The sequence below is a fragment of the Prionailurus bengalensis genome, chromosome A2 (assembly GCF_016509475.1).
Source record: "Prionailurus bengalensis isolate Pbe53 chromosome A2, Fcat_Pben_1.1_paternal_pri, whole genome shotgun sequence".
NCBI lineage: Eukaryota > Metazoa > Chordata > Mammalia > Carnivora > Felidae > Prionailurus > Prionailurus bengalensis.
Genome location: NC_057348.1, coordinates 118,145,872 through 118,172,418, shown reverse-complemented (window position 1 = coordinate 118,172,418; position 26,547 = coordinate 118,145,872).

Here is a 26,547-nt window from a genome sequence, read left to right as displayed (position 1 = left end):
AGGCACCCCTAGATTACTCTAAAAGAAAAAAAAAGGAACAATCAGAATAATAAACTTTTGCTAATACTTTTTTTATTATTTTTTTTTAATTTTTTTTTTCTCAACGTTTTTATTTATTTTTGGGACAGAGAGAGACAGAGCATGAACGGGGGAGGGGCAGAGAGAGAGGGAGACACAGAATCGGAAACAGGTTCCAGGCTCTGAGCCATCAGCCCAGAGCCTGACGCCGGGCTCGAACTCACGGACCGCGAGATCGTGACCTGGCTGAAGTCGGACGCTTAACCGACTGCGCCACCCAGGCGCCCCAACTTTTGCTAATACTTAAAAAAAAATTGTCCACAGCAGTTCTGAAGTTTAGCCAGGCACATGTTGCCAGGTTGCCTCTTCTCAAGAAGCAGGGAGCATTTTCTGATAAGGGCCAGTAGTTTTTCCTAAAATTGACTCTCTTGCTTATTGTCCTTTCAGGCTCTTCTCAGAGAAAGGGGGTTTATGGCCTTCAGGGCTCTTTCTTCTCCCTCTGAGACACCCTTCCACTTCAATACACAACAGCTCACGTTTGTATTTGGGTTGCTTTCTCAGCTTGCTTCTTGCACGTAGAAAATTGGGGGCCCAGAGGAATCTTTTTATTTTGAGTTGTTCCTGTTTTAGTCCAAGTTTGGCCAGAACTTAGCTAGTGCAACTCTCTTAAAAACTTGTGGTCTTTGGGCGCCTGGATGGCTCAGTCAGTTAAGCATCCAACTCTTGATCTCGGCTCAGGTCATGATCTTACAGTTTGTGAGTTCAAGCCCTGTGCTGGGCTCTGCACTGGCAGTGTGGAGCCTGCTTGGGATTCTCTCTCTCCCTCCCCTGCTTGTGCACATGTGTTCTCTCTCTCAAAATAAATTAATAAAGTTAAAAAAAATATATATGTCTATACACACACACACACACACACACACACACACACACACACACACATATACTTGTGGGCTTTCTAGGAATCTAATTTGGGCCTACTCTATGCCCTGTAGGCCATATCACCAACTCCTTTTGAGAAGGCCACTTTCAACTTCGGGCTGCATATCAGGCTGCTGTGATACGACATCCTTAAGATTCTATGTACCACCATAGCATTCAGCAGTTTACCAAAGGGTCTTCCAGCCACACCCTTTATTTGGATCTTTACCCCAATATCAGTTCTTATTTTGAGACTCTTTTAATCTTTTACTTTGAAAGCCCAGAGATATGAAATCGTTTTACTTTCTAAGCTCTTAACTCCTGGCTCCTTTATAATGCCTATAGAATTCTGCAGCAAAACTATAGTTCTCGCTTTAGCCCATCTCTCTTTTTTTGTGCCTTGTCATATGCAACTAAAAATCAAAAGAAAATACTCCTTTAACCTTTTGCCTGAGAAGCTCTGTAGCCAAACCTACAAGATCATTAGGCAAATTTCCTGTCTTCCAAATTATCACAGACAACAGTTTTGCCATTGTGTCCCTAGTATATGACCCAGACTCCATTGTTCCAGGGTGCTGTAGCAGTTCCTCCACGGATTTTCTAGCCCCCTGCTAACAATTTATTCACAATGTCCTCAGTTTTGGCTACCATTTATTTTTGCCACCTTTCCAGTCTCTGTCTCTCACCTGGTCCCAAGTGAGTGCTACATATTTGAAGTTGCTGTTATAGCAGCTCTCCAGTTCTGATACCACTTTTTTTTTTTTTAACGCTTATTTATTTTTGGGAGACAGAGCATGAGCAGGGGTGGGTGGAGAGAGAGAGAGAGAGAGAGAGAGAAAGAGAGAGACAGAATCTGAAGCAGGCCCCAGGCTCCAAGCTCTGAGCTATCAGCTGATAGCTGAGCTGATAGCTCAGGGCCCCTGATGTGGGGCTCGAACCCACAAACTGTGAGATCATGACCTGAAGTCGGACGCTGAACCGACCGAGCCACCCAGGTGGCCCCTCATACCACTTTCTGTATTAGCTTTTGCCGCACAACACGCTGTCTAAAGCTTTGCCCTGAAACAACAATAGCTGTGTTTCTTACAGTTTTGTGGGTTGGCTGGGGGTTTTGTTTTTTTGTTTTTGTTTTTTCTCATCGAAACTAGCTCAGTTGGGGTTGGGAGGCTCGACGTATATCTGGTGGCTGCTCCGTGTCTGCTTGAATGATAGCCACACGTCTGTCATCATCACTAGGCTTGCCTGGCTCTTCCACATGATACAAGGTCCGTGTACAGGGCTCACGTGCAGGAATGGGAGGCATTTGCGGGCCCCTTTTGCACTCGGTCGCATCCCTTCTCTTTCCACCTGAGTTTCTCTCATCTTCTTCACTTAGAGCTGAGAGGGCTTGGCTTCGTTGGCACCTCGATTGGTTGCCCTACCGATCTTGGCTTTCTTAGTGCTACCTGCTCAAGATTTCCTAGAACCAGGTATTTGGCAGAGTATTTGTTTAGTACTTAATTGAACTATGTTTCTTTGAGTCTGCTTGGGAAGTTTAACTCTTCCCAGTTTCTATTGGAGAATTCCATACTCAAAAATGTTCAGGGATTCCTCACTATGAGATGTAGTTGATTAAAACTGTCATACTTTGGGGGACATGGTGTACCGCTTAGGAGCTTTCAGACGTCATTCTTTATTATTAGGGGACTGACATTTTCCCTGAAATTTACCTTGTCCTTACGTACACAGATATTGAATACAATTATGAATGTGTTTGGGGAATTGCATATTGTAGTGGTGGGTTATATGAAACTTATTTTTCTTCAACATTCTGTTTTCTCTGCATCGGGATTAGTAGTTATGAAGAAGGAGGGAGTTCGAGAGGGGTCAGATTTGTAAGTGGGAAATAGAATTATGTTTTGAGGAAAGCATCCACTTAAGCCTTCTGCATTCTTAAATCCATCAAAGGAGTCATTTATTTCTCTCATAAATCTGTAATGGTTGCACATAATGGTTTGTAATTTCCTTTGGTCAGCAAAGAGAAAAATGAAAGAAGTAAACAAGTACTTGAACCTAGTGATGTCCACCCAATATTTCTTAATAGCCCCTGAGATGGCAAACCTAAATGATCTCGCTTGCTGAAAACCATGGCAATATTTGAGCGGATGAGTCTCCAGTCATAAAGGGAACACAAATAATGAGACGGTTTCTTCTGCCCTGCATAACCTGCAATGTGAGCCACACTTACCTGCAACTGGTGAGCCTTCTGGTTCCCACAGACCTGCAAGGGAATGCCCAGTGTGTTCCTATTCGTCTATTTCCTAGTCTCCTTGTATAAAAAGCTTATTAACATGTTTATAAACTAAAGGCTGAAGCCAACAGTTTATCTTTGTTTCACTGAGCTCTTAAATTCACGTCTTGGCTTTCCAAGTTCATTTTTCTGTCCTCCTCCCTCAAAACTGAAGACTTTGTGTTGGAATAAATAAATAAACTTCACTTGAAGTGTTTTAGGCCAAGATACATTTCTATATTCACGTTATTATGAGTGATATGTGAGAATATCAACCATCTTAAGGAATCACTTCGTGAAGTGGTTTCTAATGTATGATAAACACACTATCATCTGACGGGTAAACTCTACTCCCTTTCCATGAGCATTTTGTAGCCAGTAAGAGATTTTTTGACCTCATGTCAGGTCTGCCAATACTACTATCATTCTTTGAATGTCTGAGGCCTCTGCTCTGGAATATTTAAAAAGAAATTTTTTTTTAATGTTTTTATTTATTTTATTTATTTTTTTTTTTAATTTTTTTTTTTCAACGTTTATTTATTTTTGGGACAGAGAGAGACAGAGCATGAATGGGGGAGGGGCAGAGAGAGAGGGAGACACAGAATCGGAAACAGGCTCCAGGCTCTGAGCCATCAGCCCAGAGCCCGACGCGGGGCTCGAACTCCCGGACCGCGAGATCGTGACCTGGCTGAAGTCGGACGCTTAACCGACTGCGCCACCCAGGTGCCCCATGTTTTTATTTATTTTTGACAGAGGGACAGAGCATGAGCGGGGGAGGGGCAGAGAGAGAGGGAGACACAGAATCCGAAGCAGGCTCCAGGCTCCGAGCTGTCAGCACAGAGCCCTACGCGGGGCTCAAACTCACAGACCGCGAGATCGTGACCTGAGCCGAAGTCGGCCGCTCAACCGACTGAGCCACCCAGGCGCCCTGTGGAATATTTAAATTGTGTCCTAACCAATCTTTCTTACTATACTCTTTACCCACCACCAAATCATTTTATTCAATGCTCTCAGAGTAATTTCCCCTAAGGTGTCATTCCCTAGTTTAGAAGCATTAACCATTTCCTCATGGCATAAAGCCCAAATTCCCTACTTGGCATTCAAGACTGTTACTGGCATCACCTCTGCTTTTCCCCGTCATCTTAATACAGTAATCTCAGGAAAGAGCTTAACTTTTCCTAACTTTTAGAAAAAGCACTTTCCATAAGGAAAAACATTCAGGGTTTTAATGGGCGTGAGGATTCGGTGTCATTTTATTTTATTTATTTATTATTATTATTTTTTATTATATGAAATTTATTGTCAAATTAGTTTCCATACAACACCCAGTGCTCGTCCCAAAAGATGCCCTCCGGTGTCATTTTAATCTGGAAAAGCCAAGCACCGCTCCAGGCAACTCTGCAATTTGGGTTCAACGAATATTTATTAGGAGTCCTTTATGTGCCAGAAACTTGTACATAACATTATCTTGTGATCTTCAAAACAGTCTTGTTGGGTATTACCACAGCCAGGTTTCAGACAAGGAAGTTGAGCTCAGAAAAGGTAAAAAAAAGACTATTGCCCAAAGCTTCATGATGGATCAGAGAGGAGCTGGAGTTTGGATAGCCTTCTCTGGAATCCGGAACCTGTATTCTTTTAAAAAAAAAACTTTTTTTAACGTTTATTTATTTTTGAGACAGAGAGAGACAGAGCATGAACGGGGGAGGGTCAGCGAGAGGGAGACACAGAATCTGAAACAGGCTCCAGGCTCCAAGCTGTCAGCACAGAGCCCGACACGGGGCTCGAACTCACGGACCGTGAGATCATGACCTGAGCCGAAGTTGGCTGCTTAACCGACTGAGCCACCCAGGTGCCCCCGGAACCTGTATTCTTTACCTCAGCTCTAGCAGAAAAGTTCATCAGCGTGCTGTTTTGGTCTATCCCAGAGCCTTTCTCTAGTTTTCTTAAGTGACCTCTACACCAGGTTGACCTTGGAAGGTGACAGCACAATAAGTGAACTTTTTAGAATTACAGTATTCCAGAGACTTACTCTCATATAAGGGGCAGAGAGAGAGAGAGAGAGAGAGAATCTCAGGCAGGCTCCATACCCCGCACAGAGCCAGCAGAGAGCTCAATCCCACAAACCCGAGATCGTGACCTGAGCCGAAATCAGGAGTCGGACGCTCAACGGACTGAACTACCCAGGCGCTCCCCCCCAACAAAAATTCTATACCTGTCTAAACATGAGAGTAAATGTGTTTTCAGATATATGAAGTCTCAACAGAGTTACTGACCCTTTTTCAAAACAATACGGAAGGATATGCTCCATGAAAATGAATAAGTGAAATAAGAAAGAGGAAGGTGTGAAGTAGAAAAGATAAGGGATCTGACACGGAAAGGAGGCAAAAGGAATTCCCAGGATGATCACAAAGGAAGCCCCACAGCGGCAGATATCCAGAAACCTAGAAAACAGTTCGTCCGGATTGTAAGGGAAGAACAGAGGAGTCCTTAGGGAAGTCTCCAGGAAACAAATGAAGCTGACAGACTACATGAGGGATTTGACCCTATTGGGAAGAGTTTTCAGTTTGAATGGAGAGTTTGAGAATGAGTTGATGATAGGTATGTAGAAAATCAAGCAACCAAAAAAAATAGGGGACAGTATAAACTTTTAGGAAATAAAAAGTTGTACAAGAGATATCATTATGATAAATTGCATGACCGAACTGTAAACAATATTAATAGATTCATAATTATGTAGTCTTCAATTATGGGTTTAACCTAAAAATATGGTGTAGTTACTCTGGGACGATGGGGAAGGGGAAATATGTGTGTGTTTTTGGGTGTTTGTGTGGGGGGGTTGTATTAAAAGAGGTAATTCCTCATCTTCCACAGAGGGAAGCAAATAATGTTTAAAATACAAAAATCAAGAAGTAACAGCATAAGCACATTATTTGTAAATTGGAAGTAAGCACTGAAAGACACAGCTGAAAAGAACTGAAAGTGATCACTCCAAAGAAACAGGAATAGGGGCTGGGAAAGGGTGGGGTGAGAGGACTGCTTTCTGTCAAGTTTTAGTTTTTAAATGATGTGCATGTATTACTTTGATCAGAATTAAAATTAACAGTGTAATGTATTAATTGGCCCGTTGCCAGGGAAATGTGGTTAGCAGAGATTAGTTGAAATTAGAAATGGGATGGAGCCTAGCGGAATAAAGGGGGCACATATCACAGAGCTGAAGGTGATGCTATTAGGGGAGGTGAGAATTATATTTCTGCCTCTCTTTCATTTTTTTTCCCAGGGCCAACCTGGGCTATATCTTTGATCTCACATCATAAACGATGTGAGGACATTAATCACATTTAAAAACTGTACTAACTTGTGTAGGACGCTAAGATCTATATGGCGAGTCAGTATGGCAGCACACTAAATGCGATCATCTCAGCTTGATTAAGTTAATGCATCTTTGCTGAATGGCCAATTCAGTATCCGACTCACTGGAGGAATATTGCCGCACTGCTTAGCGGATACGTGTATGGGTGGAAGAAGGAGGAGAGAAGGCAATGGCCATTCTTATGTTTCTGTAAATTACCAGTCTCCTAGGTAAAGAATGACATCCGATTCGACATTCTCAACTGCATCTAGCAATTGTTGTTGCTCAATGAATATTATGGTAGTAATGCTTGGAGGGCCGGGATGCTTGTAGCTTAGACATAACTGTTGCCGCTCGTGTGGAAATTAGCTCGAACTGCTGTTATGTTTCTAGCTGACTCTGAGATGGTGAGCCTGTGTCAGGCTGCTCATCCTGTGGTACTTGCACAGCCTCACTTCTCAGGACAGTTCCACTAATACGGGGTGCCAGAGCTCTGTGATCGCTCCAGCTTCTGCTTTATGGATTATGTGCACTTTCGGTGATCGGAACTAATAAGGTGGGGAGGTGGATGGTAGGAAAGAAAGGGGTGGTGTAAGAAAACTATACTTTATTGGAGTTGGCAAACTGCCACATCCTCTTCTCTGTTTATTAAAGAATCTGAGCACGAGACTATCATGCACAAAATGCATTGGTAGACACTGTTGGGTGTACGGAGCTACTAAGACCCAGCCCACATGTCAAGGAACTTACAGTATCAATGGAGAGACAGAGTTATGAATACTAATTACAGTGTCAGGCAGAATTCTCTAGAAGAACACTGTCTCTAGAGTCAGAGTATCTGAATTTCAATTCCTAAGTGCATGGCTTTAAATGAGTTAATCTTGGGGCACCTGGGTGGTTCAGTCAGTTTGGTGTCCGACTTCAGCTCAGGTCATGATCTCACGGTTCATGGGTTCGAGCCCCGCATCGGGCTCTGTGCTGACAGCTCGGAGCCTGGAGCCCGCTCCCGATTCTGTGTCTCCCTCTGTGTCTCTGCCACTCCCCCGCTTGTGTTCTCTGTCTCTGAAAAATAAACATTAAAAAAATGTTAAATGAGTTAATCTTGTAGAGGCTTCTATAAGATGGAATAATAATGGCTATGATTGAATGAGTTAATGCCTGCTTAGCAAAGCGTCTGGCACATAGTAAGGCCTTAATAATAGTAGTAGTAGTAGTAGTAATAACAATAATAATGTTATTTTAAATTTTATTATCAACAAGCAAAATGTCATGGGAGCAAGATGGAAGGAGTCTCTACTGATGGTATTGGGATAAAGTTAACTAGAGCTGAGCACTAGAAGATGAACAGGAAGAAGGAACAGAAGGGAGGGGATAGTATGTTGGCATTTCAGACTCAACAAATGTGGACAATGACACCGAGAGATGAAGGTTTTTAACTTATTTAGGGATCAGGCGTATGCTTGGGGGATTTGTAGCAAGAGGTAAGGCTGGGAGGTGAAATGAATCCAAATTGGAATGCCCCTGGAATGTCATAACGAAGAGAGTTCAAATTTTATGCTGTTGGTGAAGGGAAAAGTGAAAGAGATGTTAGTTGTTACCTAGTTGAGAGGAGGGGAGACGGGCACTGTGAACCTCTCTGTGGACACTGGAAATGTGGGAAAGCAGTAGATACCAACAAGGGCCTGGAAAGAATGTGGCACCACTCCCGAGTGTGCATCCCAAGAGAAAGGTCTGGTTTACGAGGGAAAACAATGGATTCTCATTTGGAAACTAGTGAGTGTTTTAGTTCTCAGGCTTGTTACAAATTATTTCCTCAAGAAAAGATTGCTTACATCAATGATTCTGTGAAAGCTCGAGTTTTGTGGAGCTTCAGAGGCAATAACACATGAATAATTGGATTTTCAAGTGGCCTCCTATATGTCATGTTTGGAAGTCATATAATATGTAATGTATTATATGCTTTCAGTGCAAGAATCCACTAAGAGTATTATTCTGCCAGACACTCTCTATAATCCCTCAACATCTCCTCACACCTTGGTGGGGTCTTAGTATTTGAGGTAAGGTCTTAGTATCCAAGGTATGATTACTGATAATTTAGCAGGAGAAATTCCTCTTCACATCTGTGTGTATTTAACTTTACATTTGCTACAGTTAACTCCTATGCATATTTATTTATTTATTCATTTATTTATTTATTTATTTATTTATTTATTTATTTATTAATGTTTATTTATTTTTGAGACAGAGAGAGACAGAGCCTGAACAGGGGAGGGTCAGAGAGAGAGGGAGACACAGAATCTGAAACAGGCTCCGGGCTCCCAGCTCCGAGCTGTCAGCACAGAGCCCGATGCGGGGCTCGAACCCACGGACCGCAAGATCATGACCTGGGCTGAAGTCAGATGCTCAACCTACTGAGCCACCCAGGCGCCCCCCTATGCATATTTAAAGGGTTTGTTATTGGCTTCTCTGTGAGGCATGCTTTAAGAGCTATGATTAAAATTCATAAAATGCCAAATTTGGTCAAAAAGTCAACAAACTGAATTTAGAACAAGATCTCCCCTTTTGGATGGCAGTGCTTTTATTCTCCTCACCCACACATTCACACCGGAATGAACCCTTGAATTCTGTGGGTGTTGTACTTGTCTCAGAATGGAAGGAAGGGAAATAACAATTCACTTTTAATTCTTTCTGGTATTCGTTATTACAGTCCCAGTTAGGATGATTTCTGTCAACACCATCAGCTGTTACATTGAACTCTGAAGCTTACAGGAAAATGAGTTGATCAGGAATTTGGGTGATCAGCTTTAATAGAACTGAGTGGTACACCGTTGTTATTGGAAAGTATATGCCTGTACCTTGAATCAGTCCTACAAGATTAAATGAGTTTAGATAACTGTCAGGTATTTTCTCACTAGCTTGTAAAACACCCTTTCCTCCCCCTGATATTTTTAAGGTCAATGAGAAAACATCAGAGGGCTTTCTCTAGTCGTTGTCAAGTGGTTGTTGTTTTTTTTTTTAAGTTTTATTTATTTCAGTAATCTTTACGCCCAACATTGGGCTTGAACTCACAACTCCCAAGATCAAGAGTTGCACGCTCTTCCCGACTGAGCCTGCCAGGCACCCCATTGTCAAGTGTCTTTTATTATTTCTCTGCTGAATCCCGTCAGCACTGTAGTTACGGTAGGGTTGATCATTCATTCATTCATTCATTCAAAATTTTTTGTCTTCTTTCTACGTATCAGGCACTATGCTTGGTGCTCTATACCAAATGCTGAGGACACAGAGGTAAACAAGGTCTCTGCTCTTATGGAACTTCAATTCTATGGGGGGAAGGCAAATCATAAAGACAAATAATTTCAAGTAATGGTAGACTGAAAAGAAAAAAACCAAGGTAAGACATGATGACTACATGGGAGGCTGCTTTAAATAGGGGAGTTCAGGAATGCCGTATGTGAGGAGGCAACATTTGAGCAGAGACCTGAATGAGAAGAAGGAGCCAGCCATATGGGGATCTGGGGAAACATAAAACTTATTCTGGTGACAAGACCAGTGCTATGTGCTTGGTGAAGAGGCACAGCATCCTTGATTTAAGGAACTGGTTACTAGATAAGGAAGGGCGAGTAGAGAGCTTGCAGTTAATATGGGTTTAAAAGCCTAAACAACTGCAAACTGATTTTCATACCCTTAGGAAAAGAGAGTAGTGAGGCAAAAACTGCCGGTCGATTTCCAAATCCCTTCTTTCCCTCTCAGTAACAATATTTCTAGGTAGACACATAGTTTAGAACCACCGAATCAGCGCTGCATGGCTGTAATAGGAAAGAGACTGTAATAGGAAAGAGAAATAAACTGCAATCTTATTTAAATTGCCAATATGTTGGATCTTGTTATGCAGCTGCCTCTATACGCTGACTAACATAGGTTAAAATAATACATGGGCTAACGGCAAGATTGAAAGCAATTTTGAGAAAGGAAAAAAAGACCACCTGTAATCCCACTTTCCTAATACAGCTATCTTAAAATTTGTATGTTATCTTCTGTGCCTCATCCACATCTTTTACATAATTGTAATGAGTTTACATACCATTTGACATTCTGCTTCTTAAAGATCAAATCTTATGTTATATATTCAGCATTTTAATATAGTGGTCAGTTATTTTTCGCAGTTTTATATCATCATAGTGTTGCTGTACTATAATTTATGAATCTATTCAGTCCATAATTTTTCAAAAATTAGGTTTATTGTGGTGCCTGGCTGGCTCGGTCAGTAGAGCACATGGCTCTTTATTTTTTTTATTTTTTTTTCAACGTTTATTTATTTTTGGGACAGAGAGAGACAGAGCATGAACGGGGGAGGGGCAGAGAGAGAGGGAGACACAGAATCGGAAACAGGCTCCAGGCTCTGAGCTGTCAGCACAGAGCCCGACGCGGGGCTCGAACTCACGGACCGCGAGATCGTGACCTGGCTGAAGTCGGACGCTTAACCGACTGCGCCACCCAGGCGCCCCCATGGCTCTTTAATCTTAGGGCTATGAGTTGGGTATGGAGCCTTCTTAAAAATGAAAAAAAATCAGGTTTATTAGTGATCTGGCTGTTTTCTTTTTTTGGTTGTTGATTTTCTAATGAATCTGGCTGAGTCTCTGAATGCCTCTTAAATGCTTAGCTTGAGTCTGAAATATATACTTGGTAAATGAGTATCAGATCATCAATTAATGTTAGCCGGCACCATTATTTTTGGTATTAGGATTGGACTCCACTGTCTGTCCCTAGAGGTGGGAAAGTAGAGAACAAGATCTGGTTTGAAATGGCGGCTGTGGCAAGTTGGAGGACAAAGACGCAAACAACCTTCAATGAGCTGTAACCCATCAATCCTCACGTACCATTTGTAGGACATCTAGTTGTTAGATATCAGGTTTGTAAGTTGTGCGTATTCTTCAGATATTCAGGGCTGGAAAGCCGACGCAGCCTCCTTTGATCTGCATCTTTAACCGTGTCTTCTCTCCCTTTACGCTGAGTGCTTGAACCCATTTTGGACAACCAATGTTTCCATTTTGTGGTTTCAGGGTCACTTGTGGCCTTAATATTTTGGATGTCCTAATAGAATTGAATCACTAAAAAGAGCATTCCACAAAAAAGGCTCTGAAATCTCGAATTGAGTATTGTTATAGCTAAAAGTCTAATATGGCATGGAGTGGAGATGGTAGGGTTCTCATGTGGGTTCTTGCTTTTTTATTTTAGAGAGATAGAGCATGAGCGGGGGAGAGGGGCAGAGAGAGAGAGACAGAGAGAGAGAGACAGAGAGAGAGGCAGAGAGAGAGAGAGAGAGAGAAAGAGAGAGAGAGAGAACCTTAAGCAGGTTCCACACTCAGCGCAGAGCCCAGTGCAGGGCTCAATCCCATGACCCTAGGATCATGATCTGAGCTGAAATCAAGAGTTGGACGCTCAACCAACTGAGCCACCCAGGTATCATGTGGGTGGGTTCTTGATGGTAGAGTAGTCAATTAATTTGGATGTACTTCTAGTAAAAAGTATATTTTAGAATTTTAAAATTTATTTTTGTTAAAGTGATACTTTAATTAAAATAGTGTATGGGTAATATAATCACATTACTTCAAAGACCATGAAGTATAAAAAGTCTATAGGGATATGTCTCCCCCAACATTCTCATTTGCCCAGTCCCCCACTCTCCTTGAAATTAACCATTGTTCATGACCTCTTCCTCTTAGAGTTTTCTGATGTACATATAATCAAATATAAATGTAGGTTCTATGTCCTCCCCTTTTTTTCACATTCTTCTGTGTCATAGGCATCTTTTGAAGAAATGGATTTTCAGTTCATTTTCAACACATAATTTAATAGATAGTAGTTTCTGGTAATATTATAGGTGTGATTACATTTCAAGGGCATATTCAGAGCCTAGAACTTAGAAATCATTTTCTTCCTTGAAAATTCACTGAAATACCACTCTAAGGAAATTTCAGGTAATGTAGTTTACGCTGCTAAAAACGAAACGAGGGAACACAGTTAAATGGTCAGGGTACAGCTGGAAAATGCATCAGATTTCAAAGTCCAGGTTTTCACAGCTGTGTAGCACTTGCAGCCCACGTGTTTATGTCACTAGGACAACAGAATTGTGGCTGGCATCCTGTAAAAGATGCACATTTCAGGTTAGCACGTTGTCGCTTCTGAAGTCTGATAGCAACAAGATCTAAAACCCTTTATTTTAAAAGCATAAAGGGCTTCTAATATAATATTCTTTTGACTGTAACAGAAACCCGAACCCAAAGTGGCTTCAATGATAAATAAATTTCTTGGTTCATATAAACCTGAAGTCCAGTGGTAGATTAGGCTTCTGGGCTGATTGATATAGTAGTTCAATTAACCAAGGACGTGTGTTCTTTCTGTCTTTGCTCTCTGCTATCAGTAGATAGCGTCTACTTTATTTTCAGGCTATTTTTTCTCATATCTGTACTTCCAGTAGGAATTGGGAGTGGTGTAGAATGGAGAGAGACCAGCAAGGAATGCCGAACGTCAGGGAATTCTGGAGAACCACCCCTCAGCTGAGACTTGCGTATGAACGACCATGAGAATGCTCAGTGACTTTTACGATGAATGGATAAGGAGCGTGTGAGCATGTGTGCTTATTTAGAGCCTATAGTGCATCGTATGCAAGGTCAGCTGTTCTCAACTGAGGCTGTACCCTGGAATCAGTGGGGAGACTAAAACTGAAAAATCGATGCCCAAGTCCAGTTCCCAGAGATTTTGATTCATTTGTCCAGGGCTGGAGCCCAGATATTAGAATTTTAAAAATGTTCTCCAGGGGATGGGGTGCCTGGGCGGCTCAGTTGGTTTAGTGTCCACCTTTGGCCCACGTCATGATCTCGTGGTTCACGAGTTCGAGCCCCGTGTTGGCTCTGTGCTGACAGCTCGGAGCCTGGAGCCTGCTTCGGGTTCTGTGTCTTCCTCTCTCTGTGCCCCTCCCCTGCTCAAGCTCTGGCTCTCTCTTTCTCTCTCTCTCTCTCTCTCTCAAAAATAAATAAACATTAAAAAAAATGTTCTCTAGGGGATTCTAATGAGCATCCAGCAATGAGAACGCTCTTCTAAAAATGAAAGACTAGTGCTCTTAGCAAGAATAAAACAGAAGTCAAACAGAGTCCTAAGTTTTATTTTATTTTTATTTATTTTTCATAGTGTTAAGTTTTATTTCAATTACTAATGAGATAATATTGGCAGCTGATAAGACTGGTTGTCAAACATCCCATATTTATTAAGCTTAATAAATGAACAAAGGCCGGATCAAACAGAACATACATGTTTATGTTGATAACACAAGTAAGAAGTTGAAATACCACATTACCCTCCTTTCTTTATGAATAAACAGCGTATTTGCTAGTTCTCTCAACTCTTGAATCCGCTCCCCACTCCTCCCCCTCTACTTCCATTTGCTCTTACCTTAAATCGGCACGTCACAATCTTTCACCTGTATCACTGTGCAATCTCCTAACTGGATTTGGTATTTCTCCCTTCTACAGGTTCTTTCACTGAAGCCTCCAGGTCAACTATTAATAAAGCTGTTATTCTATCAATCATATTATCACTCTGCTGAAAAAAAAAAAATCTCAAATTCCTTAGCCTGGCCTCTATGGTATGGTCCAAACCTATCTTTTTTGTCTTGTGTTACACTTTACCCTGTCATTTACTCCATGCTTTAGTCAAATTGAATTAGTCACTATATCATAAACACACTGTATTTACCCACTCTGCCTACAACATCCTGTTTAAACGTACCCTCTCCATATAATATTGTCTGGTAATTCAATTGAAAGAAATACTTTCTTTCTCAAAGGCTCATAACAGTTTGACTCACTTTGTCTTGTGGCGTGTGTCTTGTTCTACTGTACAATGTGGTGATGTGCATACATGACTTAGCACCTTACAGACTGACATCTTTGTGTCCTTTTTGCTTATATTTGTTGAATGGATGAATGGGCTTTCCAGCGTCTTCTCCTTATGAACTTCAGTTTTGCATGTTTCTATGGTTCCAGATCATTTGAAAGAGTTTAATGGGAGAGAGGTGATAAAAATGTCTCATGCTTGGTTGGCAGCTTGGTAATGTTTGCTATTTTCTTTCCTTTTCTTTAAGTTTATTTATTTATTTTTGAGAGAGAGAGAGAGAGAGAGAGAGAGAGAGAGAGAGAGATTCCAAATAGGCTTCTGCACTGTCAACATGGACCCTGACATGGAGCTTGAACTCACGAATGTGAGATAATAACCTGAGCTGAAATTAAGAGTTGGATGCTTGGGGCACCTGGGTAGCTCAGTCAGTAAGGGTCCAACTTCGGCTTGCTCTCACAGCTCATGAGTTCAAGCCCTGTGTTGGGATCTGTGCTGACAGCTCAGAGCCTGGAACCTACTTCAGATTCTGTGCCTCCCTCTCTCTTGGCCCGTCTTCTGCTCATACTCTGTCTCTCTCTTTCTCTCAAAAATAAGTGAACATAAAAAAGTTGGATGCTTAACCAACTGAATCACCCAGGCACCCCTGTTTACTATTTTCTGATTAGTTCTGTAGTTACTATTTTTTTTAAGTATTTATTTATTTTTTAAATGACCTCTGTACCCAATGTGAGGCTTGAGCTCCCAACCCTGAGATCAAGAGTCACACATTCTTCTGACTGAGCCAGCCAGGCACCCCTCTACAGTTACTATTTACTGAATGCCTATTGTGTGTGTGCCAGGCATACAAATAGAATGTATAATTCCTGTAACAACCATCTGATTCTCATCTTTCAGATGAGTAAACTGGTACTCAGAATAAGTAACTTGCCCAAGTTCTGGCATAAATTGATAGAGCTGAAACTCCAGACTTGCTCTGTTTCTCCCCGAAGCTGTGCAGTACAGGGTTAGAGCAGAAAACAGAGGTGGCGGCTAGGTATCAGGCTACTGATTTTTTATCTTTTCAGTGCATCCACAAGGTCAAGTTCCCATCTGCTCATTTATACATCAAGTCTATTCTGACTGTATTCCCAGTTCTACTAGGAAAGCTACTTCTTTCTCATCCAAACGCACAATTAAATGGAGAAGCCAATTCTGCATTAGATACGTTGAATCTAGACCAATCCAATCCTGCAGAAACCATCAGAAACCATTAGGATTCAATAATAGGGACTGAGAGGCATCAAAATGAGAAAATGTAGAGCTGTTGATGAGAGATGAAATTTCATGGGGTAAACAAAATTGGTATGAAAACTCAGCCTATATATTCAGTCTCTCTCTTGCTTCTTACATATTCATAGGACATAAAGGTTGTGCCCATATGACTTCAAACTTTCAGTTCCAAAGTGAATTTGAATATGAATTTGTTACCTGGATATTCCCAAAATAATGAGATTTGTTTTTAGTCTTCAAGATGTTTACTTAACATTTTCACTTCTCATCCAGAGACAACCTATCGTAAAACTATGAACGCTAGTTGAATAAATACGGTTCTAGTCCTATAGGTTTAGACCTAGAGAATTAAATTTGATGGAAACTTGACAACCTAGTTCTAAAGCTGTTACTGGAATAAGGTTCTTATTTATTTCAACAGAGAGGAGGACATCCATTTTTCTTACTCAAAGGTGTAAGTACGTAATGGGCTACGCATTCCTATCCTACGTCACTCATGTGAAGGCTAAGTGTGAATCTAAGAGGTAACAGCAGCAGGAAAAGAGCCTCTTTTAAGACACCTGAGTGAGAACGATGGGCGCAATTTGATTTGACAGCCTAAGGGACATTAGGAAAGACAGTTTTGCCCATCAGGTTTTTTTGTAGAGGAGAGCTGTAACTTTAATCCTCACATAAGCTCAATCTACTTTCTGGATACTCTATAGAGTGACTGTCACACTTGAGGTCGAGATTAAGCTTTCTAGAGTCAGAACCACTCTACACCAGAGGTGCTTCTTCGTCTCTCAAGTAATAATACACAACTAGACACAGTGGCTACGCAGGTACCACAGAGATTTTGTGATGAGATGTGAAACTAAAGATAAAGAAAGCATTTCCCAGAATCTCTAAAATACAGGAACTGCATTGTTTGCAGTGTTCTATGCCATTTATTAGTGGACACCTGTATTAGTCTCTCTAACTGTTGGCTAATGAGTCCCAATTGACATATGTATAGAAACAATATCGAATTGGTCATAAATGTGACTTTTATTCTAAGTCAGAGAAAAAAATTAGGTGACCAGAATAGTAGGCTGATATTTTATGCCTACCAAGTTCTCAATATTTATATCTTTTCTAAGAATTTTCTGTAAGATTTTCTTTGTCTTTCCCAATTAGCCTGAGAGTATAGGTCAGTGACTAGATAATGTTACTACAAGGTAGGAAGTTAAAGTTCAATTCCTAGCACACCACGGAGTTACTGTTGTGCAACTTAAAGTTTCCTTATTTTTGTTTTATAGAATTGGGAGATTAATATCTTCATCTCGTAGGAAAGCAGTGAAACTAAATTAGATCAAGAAAAAATCTATATGGAAAGGCTCTGAGCAAATGAATACCAAGTTATTAAGTGCATTTATTTATAAGCATGTTTCAAGAATAGTTGAATGTAAGTAAGTATAAACCTTTTACAAGGCATTTTGAAAATACCTATTAAAATGTAGGTTATCTTTTCATGTGCCTGTTGGCCATTTGGATGTCTTCTTTTTTTTTTTTAATTTTTTTTAACGTTTATTCATTTTTGAGAGAGAGAGACAGAGCATGAGTGGGGAAGGGGCAGAGAGAGGAGGAGACATAGAATCCGAAGCAGGCTCCAGGCTCTGAGCTGTCAGCACAGAGCTCGATGCGGGGCTTGAACTCACGAACTGCGAGATCCTGACCTGAGCCAAAGTCAGACGCTCAACTGACTGAGCCACCCAGGCGCCCCTGGATGTCTTCTTTGGAGAAGTGTCTATTGATGAAAGAGCCTAAATGTCCAACAACTGATGAATGGATAAAGAAATTGTGGTTTATATACACAATGGAATACTACTTGGCAATGAGAAAGAATGAAATACGGCCCTTTGTAGCAACGTGTATGGAACTGGAGAGGGTTATGCTAAGTGAAGTAAGTCATACAGAGAAAGACAGATACCATATGTTTTCACTCTTATGTGGATCCTGAGAAACTTACAGAAGACCATGGGGGAGGGGAAGGAAAAACAAAAGTTAGAGAGGGAGGGAGCCAAACCGTAAGAGACTCTTAAAAACTGAGGACAAACTGAGGGTTGATGGGGGGGTGGGAGGGAGGGGAGGGTGGGTGATGGGCATTGAGGAGGGCACCTGTCAGGATGAGCACTGGGTGTTGTATGGAAACCAATTTGACAATAAATTTCATATTTAAAAAATAAATAAAATAAAATAAAATAAAATAAAATAAAATAAAATAAAATTTAGGGTAATAATATTGGGAAAGGGAAAAAGTACTTTTACTTTTTATACCAGTTTGATTTGTTTTTTTCCATGATAATGTGTTACACTATCACTTAAAATTTTTTTAATGTTTATTTATTTTTGAGGGGGGGTGGGGAGGGGTCAGAGAGAGGGGGGAAACACAGAAGCAGAAGCAGGCTCCAGGCTCTGAGCTGTCAGCACAGAGCCCTATGCGGGACTCGAACTCATGAACTGTGAGATCATGACCTGAGCAGAAGTCAGACGCTGAGCCGACTGAGCCACCCAGGCCCTCCTACACTATCACTTTTAGTTAAATACTTAAAAATAAAGACTATTGTGCATTTTGAAAGTCGGAATGCTCTAAAGTAAAGGGAAGCATTAATATTTGTCTTTATTCCTTAGAAGAGATGAATACCAATCGGTTACATAGGTTGAATTTTTTATTTTAAAATGGTGACATATTAATAGCTTAGTGTGCCATGATAACAGCTTCATCATAGGTTATCACATGCTGTATTCTGAGCAGACGACATAGTGGCTCAAGGAAAAATGCATCTGGACAGCCTGAAAGCACTTAGGAGAAACCCTCTTTCCACCTCAAATTTATTCAAATTGTACTCTAAACCGCTAATGTCAGGGAGAGCAACAAGAAGAACCAGAACAAAAACTGCTTCCAAATTTTCATCCGTAAGGTGGTTAGGAGCCTTTCTAAAGTTTTTACTGTTGTATGAAGTGCCAGAAAATCTGGAGGGAAAAGGAAAAAAAAAAAAAAAAAGAAAAGAAAAAAATGGAAAGCAACCCAAGAAATGACCAGCTTTAGCAATAGGGCAATAATAAAATGTTTTAAATCTCTGCTTTAATTTTGTTCTCTGAAAATACTTTAGGCTGCAAAATTTTGCTTTAACCTTGACTTTACTAAAGGCTTAAATCATCCTCTGTTAGTGAGCACTGAATTAATTTTTCATATAAAAAAGCTTTATAGGGGCTGGCTCCTATCTGGGTGGCTCATTGGGTTAGGGGCCCGACCCCTGATTTTGGCTCATGATCTCACCATTTGTGAGATGGAGTCTTGCATCAGGCTCTGCACTGGCAGTGTGGAGCCTGCTTAGAATTCTCTCTCTCCCTCTCTCTGCCCCCCCCCGCCCCCCTCAAAATAAAGAAATAAACTTAAAAAGAGCTTTATAACTTTTTTCTATTTTATTTAAAAAAAATTTTTTTTAAACGTTTATTTATTTTTGAGACAGAGACAGAGCATGAACGGGGGAGGGTCAGAGAGAGAGGGAGACACAGAATCTGAAGCAGGCTCCAGGCTCTGAGCCATCAGCCCAGAGCCAGACGCGGGGCCCGAACTCACGGACAGCGAGACCGTGACCTGAGTCGAAGTCGGACGCTTAACCGACTGAGCCACCCAGGTGCCCCAACTTTTTTCTATTTTAAAATAAGGTATTTTTATAAACACTCTAATCCACTTACTTTGCATAGGACATCCAAAATGCAGAGTCAGATTGTCTTAACGATAATGTGAAAGTTCAATTCAATGTCAGTTAAGTTTATAATTAATACATTTTCTTTGGTAAGTTAGTTGATCAGATAATGCTCTGCTTTAGCTAACAGGCAGTGGATTCTATAGCTAAGCCCAAGACAATGTATTAATAACAATTACTATTTCATTTTTTAAATCCTGCAAAACCCATTTCTTGCATGGATGAAATAAAACAGATGTAGATTAACTTGGCCTGGAGGTAGAAACAGATTGCTAATCTTTCAAATTCAGAAAATGCCAGAATTTAGAAAAAAGGTTTTCTCAAACCGAAACAGAGAAACGAAGGAGTTTATGCTTTGTGACATACAAGAACATTCAGCCAGGAGAGATGAGTCAGAAAGTTTGTTTGTTTGTTTGTTTGTTTGTTTGTTTGTTTTAAACAAATCCTGTAGGATTTCAGAGCTTGGTGCTGGCATGGGTTACGTTTTGCTGTTCTTCAGCAAGAAGAAACGTATTCAACATTTGTGGCAGACTGCTAGTCATTCCCTAATATCTGTTTCCTCTTCTTCCAGAATTTTTACCTGAGCCTGGGACCGCTCCCAAGTAAATACTTCCCAGACCCCTTTGAGCTTGTGTTGCCATGTAACTAAGAGTGGAACTGTCCTGTGTCAGCTTGAACGCCATACCACCCTGGGCTGTCTGGCTGAACTTTACAACGACAGAGAGATAAACATTTATTCTGATTAAGCCACTGTACTTGGGGCTTTCTGTCATTCCCAATCAAATCTAACTCTAATGAATACACCAGCTTTCAGGTTCACGGAGTCCACATTGGGAGCAAACCGCTACCTATTTAAAAATCCAATTAAAAAGACACTGAACTGTCTTTGTTTGTTGTGGATAACAGATAAAAAAGCAGAACAAACAAAACTAGACATCATAGTGGAAAACATTTTCTACAAGTCAGTTGAAATGGGAAGTGAGGCAAGACTTCTTATTCTAGTTGTATCACTAATTTCCACTACTTACAATGAAATAAAATAGATGTATAAATCATAATAGATACAAATTAGCATGATTTGTTTTCAAGGGTGTGTGAATAGTCATTTTGTTGTGTGATGTCATAAGAACACATTTACTTTTATTTATGTAGATCTAAAACTATTCCCATTCCAGATTTTTAAAGTCAAATTGCTAGCCAAAGAAGAAGGGATTGCTGCTAATCTTTATTAAACACACACAAAAGTTACACCTGAATTTCCTCCTCTTTCCCACCCCTGCCACATCATCCTCTGACCCCTCCACACGCACACACGCACGCACACACACACACACACACACTCAGTAGATGATCTCGCCTTGTTCTTAGAGAAAAGCCTTCAGATGGAATGTCCCTCAACTTTCTAATACCAGATTTCCAAACTCACCTATGTCTGTCATCCTTTCCTCCTTCCCTCTTGTTACAATAGAAGAGATGTCTCTCTTCCCATCCAAGGTCACTTTCTCTACCTGTGCTTTGAGTCCCAACACCTCCTGCCTTCTCAGGAAACATATGCTACAGATTATCACTTCTCTCTCATGGATCTTAAATATTTTAAATGTCTTCTCAACTGGATTATTCCCCTCTGCTTATAAACAAACTTGTTTCACCTATCAAATGAAAGTTTGCTGGCAAAGGCTGTCTCTTCCCTAGTACTTAGGTGAATAATGTCATTGCTCGCCTCTGTGATTCTCTCTTGTCCGTACTTTTGTAGCTGAGCACAAGGCTGAGATATAGGTCTCCATATTTAATCAGGTTACAGCTAAGCCTTCTGGACTGAGAAGAACAGGTCTTCTGTTTCTTTTAAGTGGTTTCATATATCTGCTCCTGCCCCTTTTATGTGTTGATTTCTTGGTTTAATTCTCAGAGGGCAATCTATTTTCCCAGTTTCCTTATTCCTAGAGAGTACCTCATCATGGCTACCAAATATACAGTGCGAGTTTTCACGGTATTTTTGTAAATAACTCCTCAAAACCAGTATACATACTTTCACTACACAATTTGATCTTATGTTCTTCAAATTTCGTATCTAAAACTAAGAAGTGCAATGTTAATTGAATAGTTCCGATGGGGAAAAAAAAAGAAGTTACTCCTAATAACTTTATTGAAATAATTGGAATTTACATCAAAAGTTTATCAAGGAGGCCCCTGGGTGGCTCAGTTAGTTAAGCGTCTGACTTTGGTTCAGGTAATAATCTGGCGGGCGGTCGGAGTTGCAGCCCCGTATTGGCACTCCCTGCTGTCAGCGCAGAGCCTGCTTTGGATCCCCTGCCCCCCTCTCTCTCTGCCCCTCCCCTACTCACACTCTCTCTCGCTCTCAAAAATAAATAAAATAAGCATTAAAAAACAACTTTTAAAAAAGTGTGTTAAGAGTTCCTATTTTACAAATTCGAATTTAGCCACTTTCATGGAACCCACTGCCACAGAAGTTAACAAATAACAGGGTGCCTGGCCGGCTCAGTCGGTAGAGCATGTGACTCTTGTTCTCGGGGTTGTAGGTTTGAGCCCCACATTGGGTGCAGAGATTACTTAAAAGTAAAATCTTAAAAAAAGAAGTTAGCAATACATTTATAATAAAACCAGAGTGAATATTTGTAGAGAAGCAATAAGTGCTTTATGTTTATTGAAGTTTTTAACGATTATATGCATCACTAAAAAGAAATAGAGTGTTTGACCCACATGGAAAAATGTTAAAACAACGAGGGAAAAAAAAAGATATTTTCTGATTTAAGCTGACCAGAAGATTATTTATGTATTTTAGGAGCACACTTTCATTTACATGTTCCCAAGTACCAATGATGAACCCAGGCAGGAAGAATGGCTGATTCATCTGAATTTTATGGTGGCTTTCTGATTTGTCGCTACTTAAAGCAATCACATAAGGACAGCAAATCCCCAAAACATCAAAAAATGTACTGAAAAATTCCAGTGTTAGTTTCCTTCAGATAAACCTTCATGAACAGAAATAATAGAAGATGGTCCTATGAATGTGTGATGAGTTTGTAAGGGTCACTATGATTAAACTGGATGGTTTTCATTTAACCCACACATGTTAACTCAAGTGGCTTTTTTTTTTTTTTCAGAGAATCAGCACAGCATAGATACTGCATTCAAAGGCTCTCATCATCAAAAATAAACAACTGAAAATAATTTTCAATGAAAATTCACTCTAAAAAAAGTCAAGCCTTTTCAAAGATTGAAGCTTGGGTTGCTTTTATGCAGTTTAGAGAACCACAACATAATTTTAAAAGTTTCTCTGGGGCACCTGGGTGGTGCAGTCGGTTTAGCATCCGACTCTTGATTTTGGCTGAGGTCGTGATCTCATGAGTCGTGGGCTCCGTGCTGACAATGTGCAGCCTGCTTGACATTCTCTCTCTCCCCCCACCCCTCTCTCTCTCTCTCTCTCTCTCTCTCAAAAATAAATAAATAAATAAATAAATAAACTCACTTTAAAAGTTATAAATAAAAATAAATAAACTTTAAAAAGTTTCTTAAACAAGCACTGTGCAATTCAGTTTTTAAAATTACATGTTTATACTTGGAATGTTTCTTAGTTCCACCTACAGAAATTTTACTCTAAGTATAAATAAGAAAAAATGAAACCATTTTGGCAATCAGGAAGAAGTGTAGAGATTTCTAGATGATTAACGAAATGGTGCCTTCTGACCTACCTCAGAGTCTCCTTAAAGGGATGAATATGAGAACCAGGACGGAGTAAGTTTATTAGTGAGTGGATGGTGAGTTGTGAAAAGCAGATTGGAAGGCAGACTGGCACAGATTTGGAGACGGAAAGAAGCTCAGGGAAGTTCATCAGGGTTGGACTAACATAGTTATGGCCTTCGTAAATATGATGTTGTCCAACTGCATTCATTATTCAAGTCTGGAGTTTAGAGATGATGGTCTCAGTCTTTTGTCAGGAAGTGTGTTTGAGGTGTGAAGAAAACTTTAATAGTTATATACTAGGGAAATTAATGTCATAAACATTACTATGTTTCCCACCACTAGTCCTATTAACTAAAATTATATTTAGTTGGTAGTATGATTACATATTCTGGTTCTATTGATTGTTTAGAAATCTCTTACCCGGTTTATAGATTTTTTGTAAGTGTGTATATTGGTTTCCAATTGCTGCTATAACATATTACTACAAATTTAGGGGCTTAGAACAATACAATTGTATTATTTGGGTGTCAGAAGTCGGAAATGGCTCTCAGTGGGCTAGAAGCAAGGTGTCAGCTGGGCTTCATTCCTTCTGGAGGATCCAGGGGGAGAATCCTTTCCCTTGCCTTCTCTAATTTCTAGAGGCCACCTGCGTTCCTTGGCTGGTGGAACGCAGCCTTGGCTGGTTCCTTGGCTGCGTTCCATAGCTTCTGTTGTCACATCTCTTACTCTGACCCTCCTGTTTCCCTCTTATAAGGATTCTTGAGATTATATTGGGCCCACATAAGTAATCCAGGAGAATTTCCCTACTTCAGGACCCTTAATTTAATCACTTCTGTGAAGTCCTTTTTTTCCATGTAACATTACATATTCACAGGTTCTGGGGATTAGGATGTGGACACCTTTGGGTGAGGGTCATGACTCTTGCCTATTGCAGTGTGGTAGACTGGATTATTATTCCAACTTTTCATTCTCTTTCCAGAAGTAGCATTATGCATCCATATTCTTTGCAGTAATTTTGCAGCATCCACTGTGGTTAAGGAGTATTTCCTCACTGCTTGGCTCTGAGATCGATCATTTGACTCCTTTTGACCGATGAAATTTTAGCAGCTGTGATGCGCTCAAACGCTTGAAAAGTGCTTATGTGACTAGGCATGGAAAATCATATATGCAAAGTTCTGGACAGATGGAACTCTATGCTCCATTCATGTGGAGCTCACAGATATTCCTAAAGGAGAGAAAGGGCATAAGTCAGAGATGAAACATGAGGTTATTCTGTGATTGAGTTGGATAGCAAAGATTTGATTGACTTGATTCATCATGGCCGATCTACATTGATGTGCCCTTAATTAAACAAATTTTTATTTAATAGCTAGTTTGTGAGTATGGTAGATGTTAGGGATACATACAAGAAGATGCAGACTTTCTTTAAATAGTATTTAGAAATTATGTTACTGATAATGGTGTTCTGAAAAATGATCTCAGGTTAATGAAATCTTTGTGCTCTATTCAATTTGATTGTATATTCATAATGTATTGTAACTCTGATTCTAAAAAACATAGTTTAATAGGAAAAAAATTTAGGACTATTCATTTAAGTACGGATAGTGTCTACTGATTTTGGTTATTTGTACCGGTGCTTCTCAAGCTATCTACGGTGAAGGAACATTTTTTTTTTTTTTCATATAGAGGAAAACAGACTCTATTTTATTAGTATTATTTTAATATGAAATTTATTGTCAAATTGGTTTACATACAAGGGACATTTATTTTTTGTTATTAAAATGTTGACTGATACAAATTGCTATAAAAGTTTCTAAATACACTTACATTTTATGCTTATCATTTCATGCACTGGTAACAGTTTGTGGCCTGGCACCTGTCAGTAGACTATACTCTGAGTAACACTGATACTGTCTTTCATTATGACAGATCAAGAACATGAATATATTTGAATGAACAAATGTGAGATTTTTTCCTAATAATTCATGTGTCAAATTTATTGTTTTTCTATATTAGTTTTAAAATTAAGAAATGATATGTGAAAAGGAAAATGGGATATGCTTTCTAGTCATTCATTCAGGTCTGTCTTCCTGTATTTACATGTCATGTCTTTTGACAGAAACTAAAATGACGGAAGAGACTGAAAATTTCAAAGTAACTGAAACTTCAAATTATGAATAATGGTTTTCAAGTATTTTCAATTGAGAAAAAAAAAAACCCAAACAAAATAAAAACACAACTACAACAAAGTGAACCGCAAGAATATCTAGAGGAGCAGAAGATATTTGTTTCCATTATCTGCCAGAGGAAATCATTTCAGATATTATCTAAGATTGGCCTATTTGCAGATTATATATTGAATCTGTTTCATCAAGTTTGTCTAATTAACATCGATTTTGTGTAGGTGCTTATCTTTTGCGGTCAAGGTGCAGTACCTTTGTTTTACAAATATATTAAAATATAGTTTTAGCTTTAAAAGTATAGTATTTTGTTTTAGGCAAGTAATATGTTTCTAATGTTATTTGAATGACTTAGAGAATATTTCACCTTGCCATGTTGAAGTATGGGCTAAATAGTTCTTAATGTCATGACAGTACAGTTATCACAGATGTGGAATTTATTTTTCTATATAGAAAAAACCAAATATTGGGACGCCTGCATGGCTCAGTGGGTTGAGCGTCCGATTTCGGCTCAAGTCATGATCTTGTGGTCTGTGAATTTGAGCCCTGCGTCGGGCTCTGGGCTGACAGCTCAGAGCCTGGATCCTGCTTCGGATTCTGTGTCTCCCTCTCTCTCTGCCCCTCCCCCACTCATGCTCTCTCTCTCTCTCTCTCTCTCTCTCTGTCAAAAATAAATAAAACATTTAAAAAATTTTAAAAGAAGAAAAAACCAAATATTTCCCTGAAAATGGTCCATATGAACATTGTTCCCCCAACAAGTACATGGCCATATTTTATTTGGAATGTAAAAATGAGGAAACATAATAAAAGAAAGTATATAATTGGAGGATGCTTTAGGAATTCCTTGTGTGTGTGTGTGTGTGTGCGCGCGCGCACGCACTCTGGCAAGTTAATTGTTCTGGCAAGTTAATATACCTTTCGACAGCATTGCATACAAATCTAAGAGTACTTTTTTACCTTTGAAAAAAAATTAAAATGGCTATTACAAAAATTAAATGCTCATGGCGATATAAAGCAAACTGGCTGGAGAGGGATCTGTTCTGTTAGTCTTTTTCCTCCTATAGATGGTTCTTGGAGGCACAATGTAGGAAGCCATAGTGTGGTCTCAGGGTTAAAGCAAAGAATGAGAACAAGGGGGGAGCATGTTCCTGACGCACAGCAACGTGTCTTCAGAATGCTGAGCAAACGGACTGAGGGACAGTGAAGCCCAACAGTGTG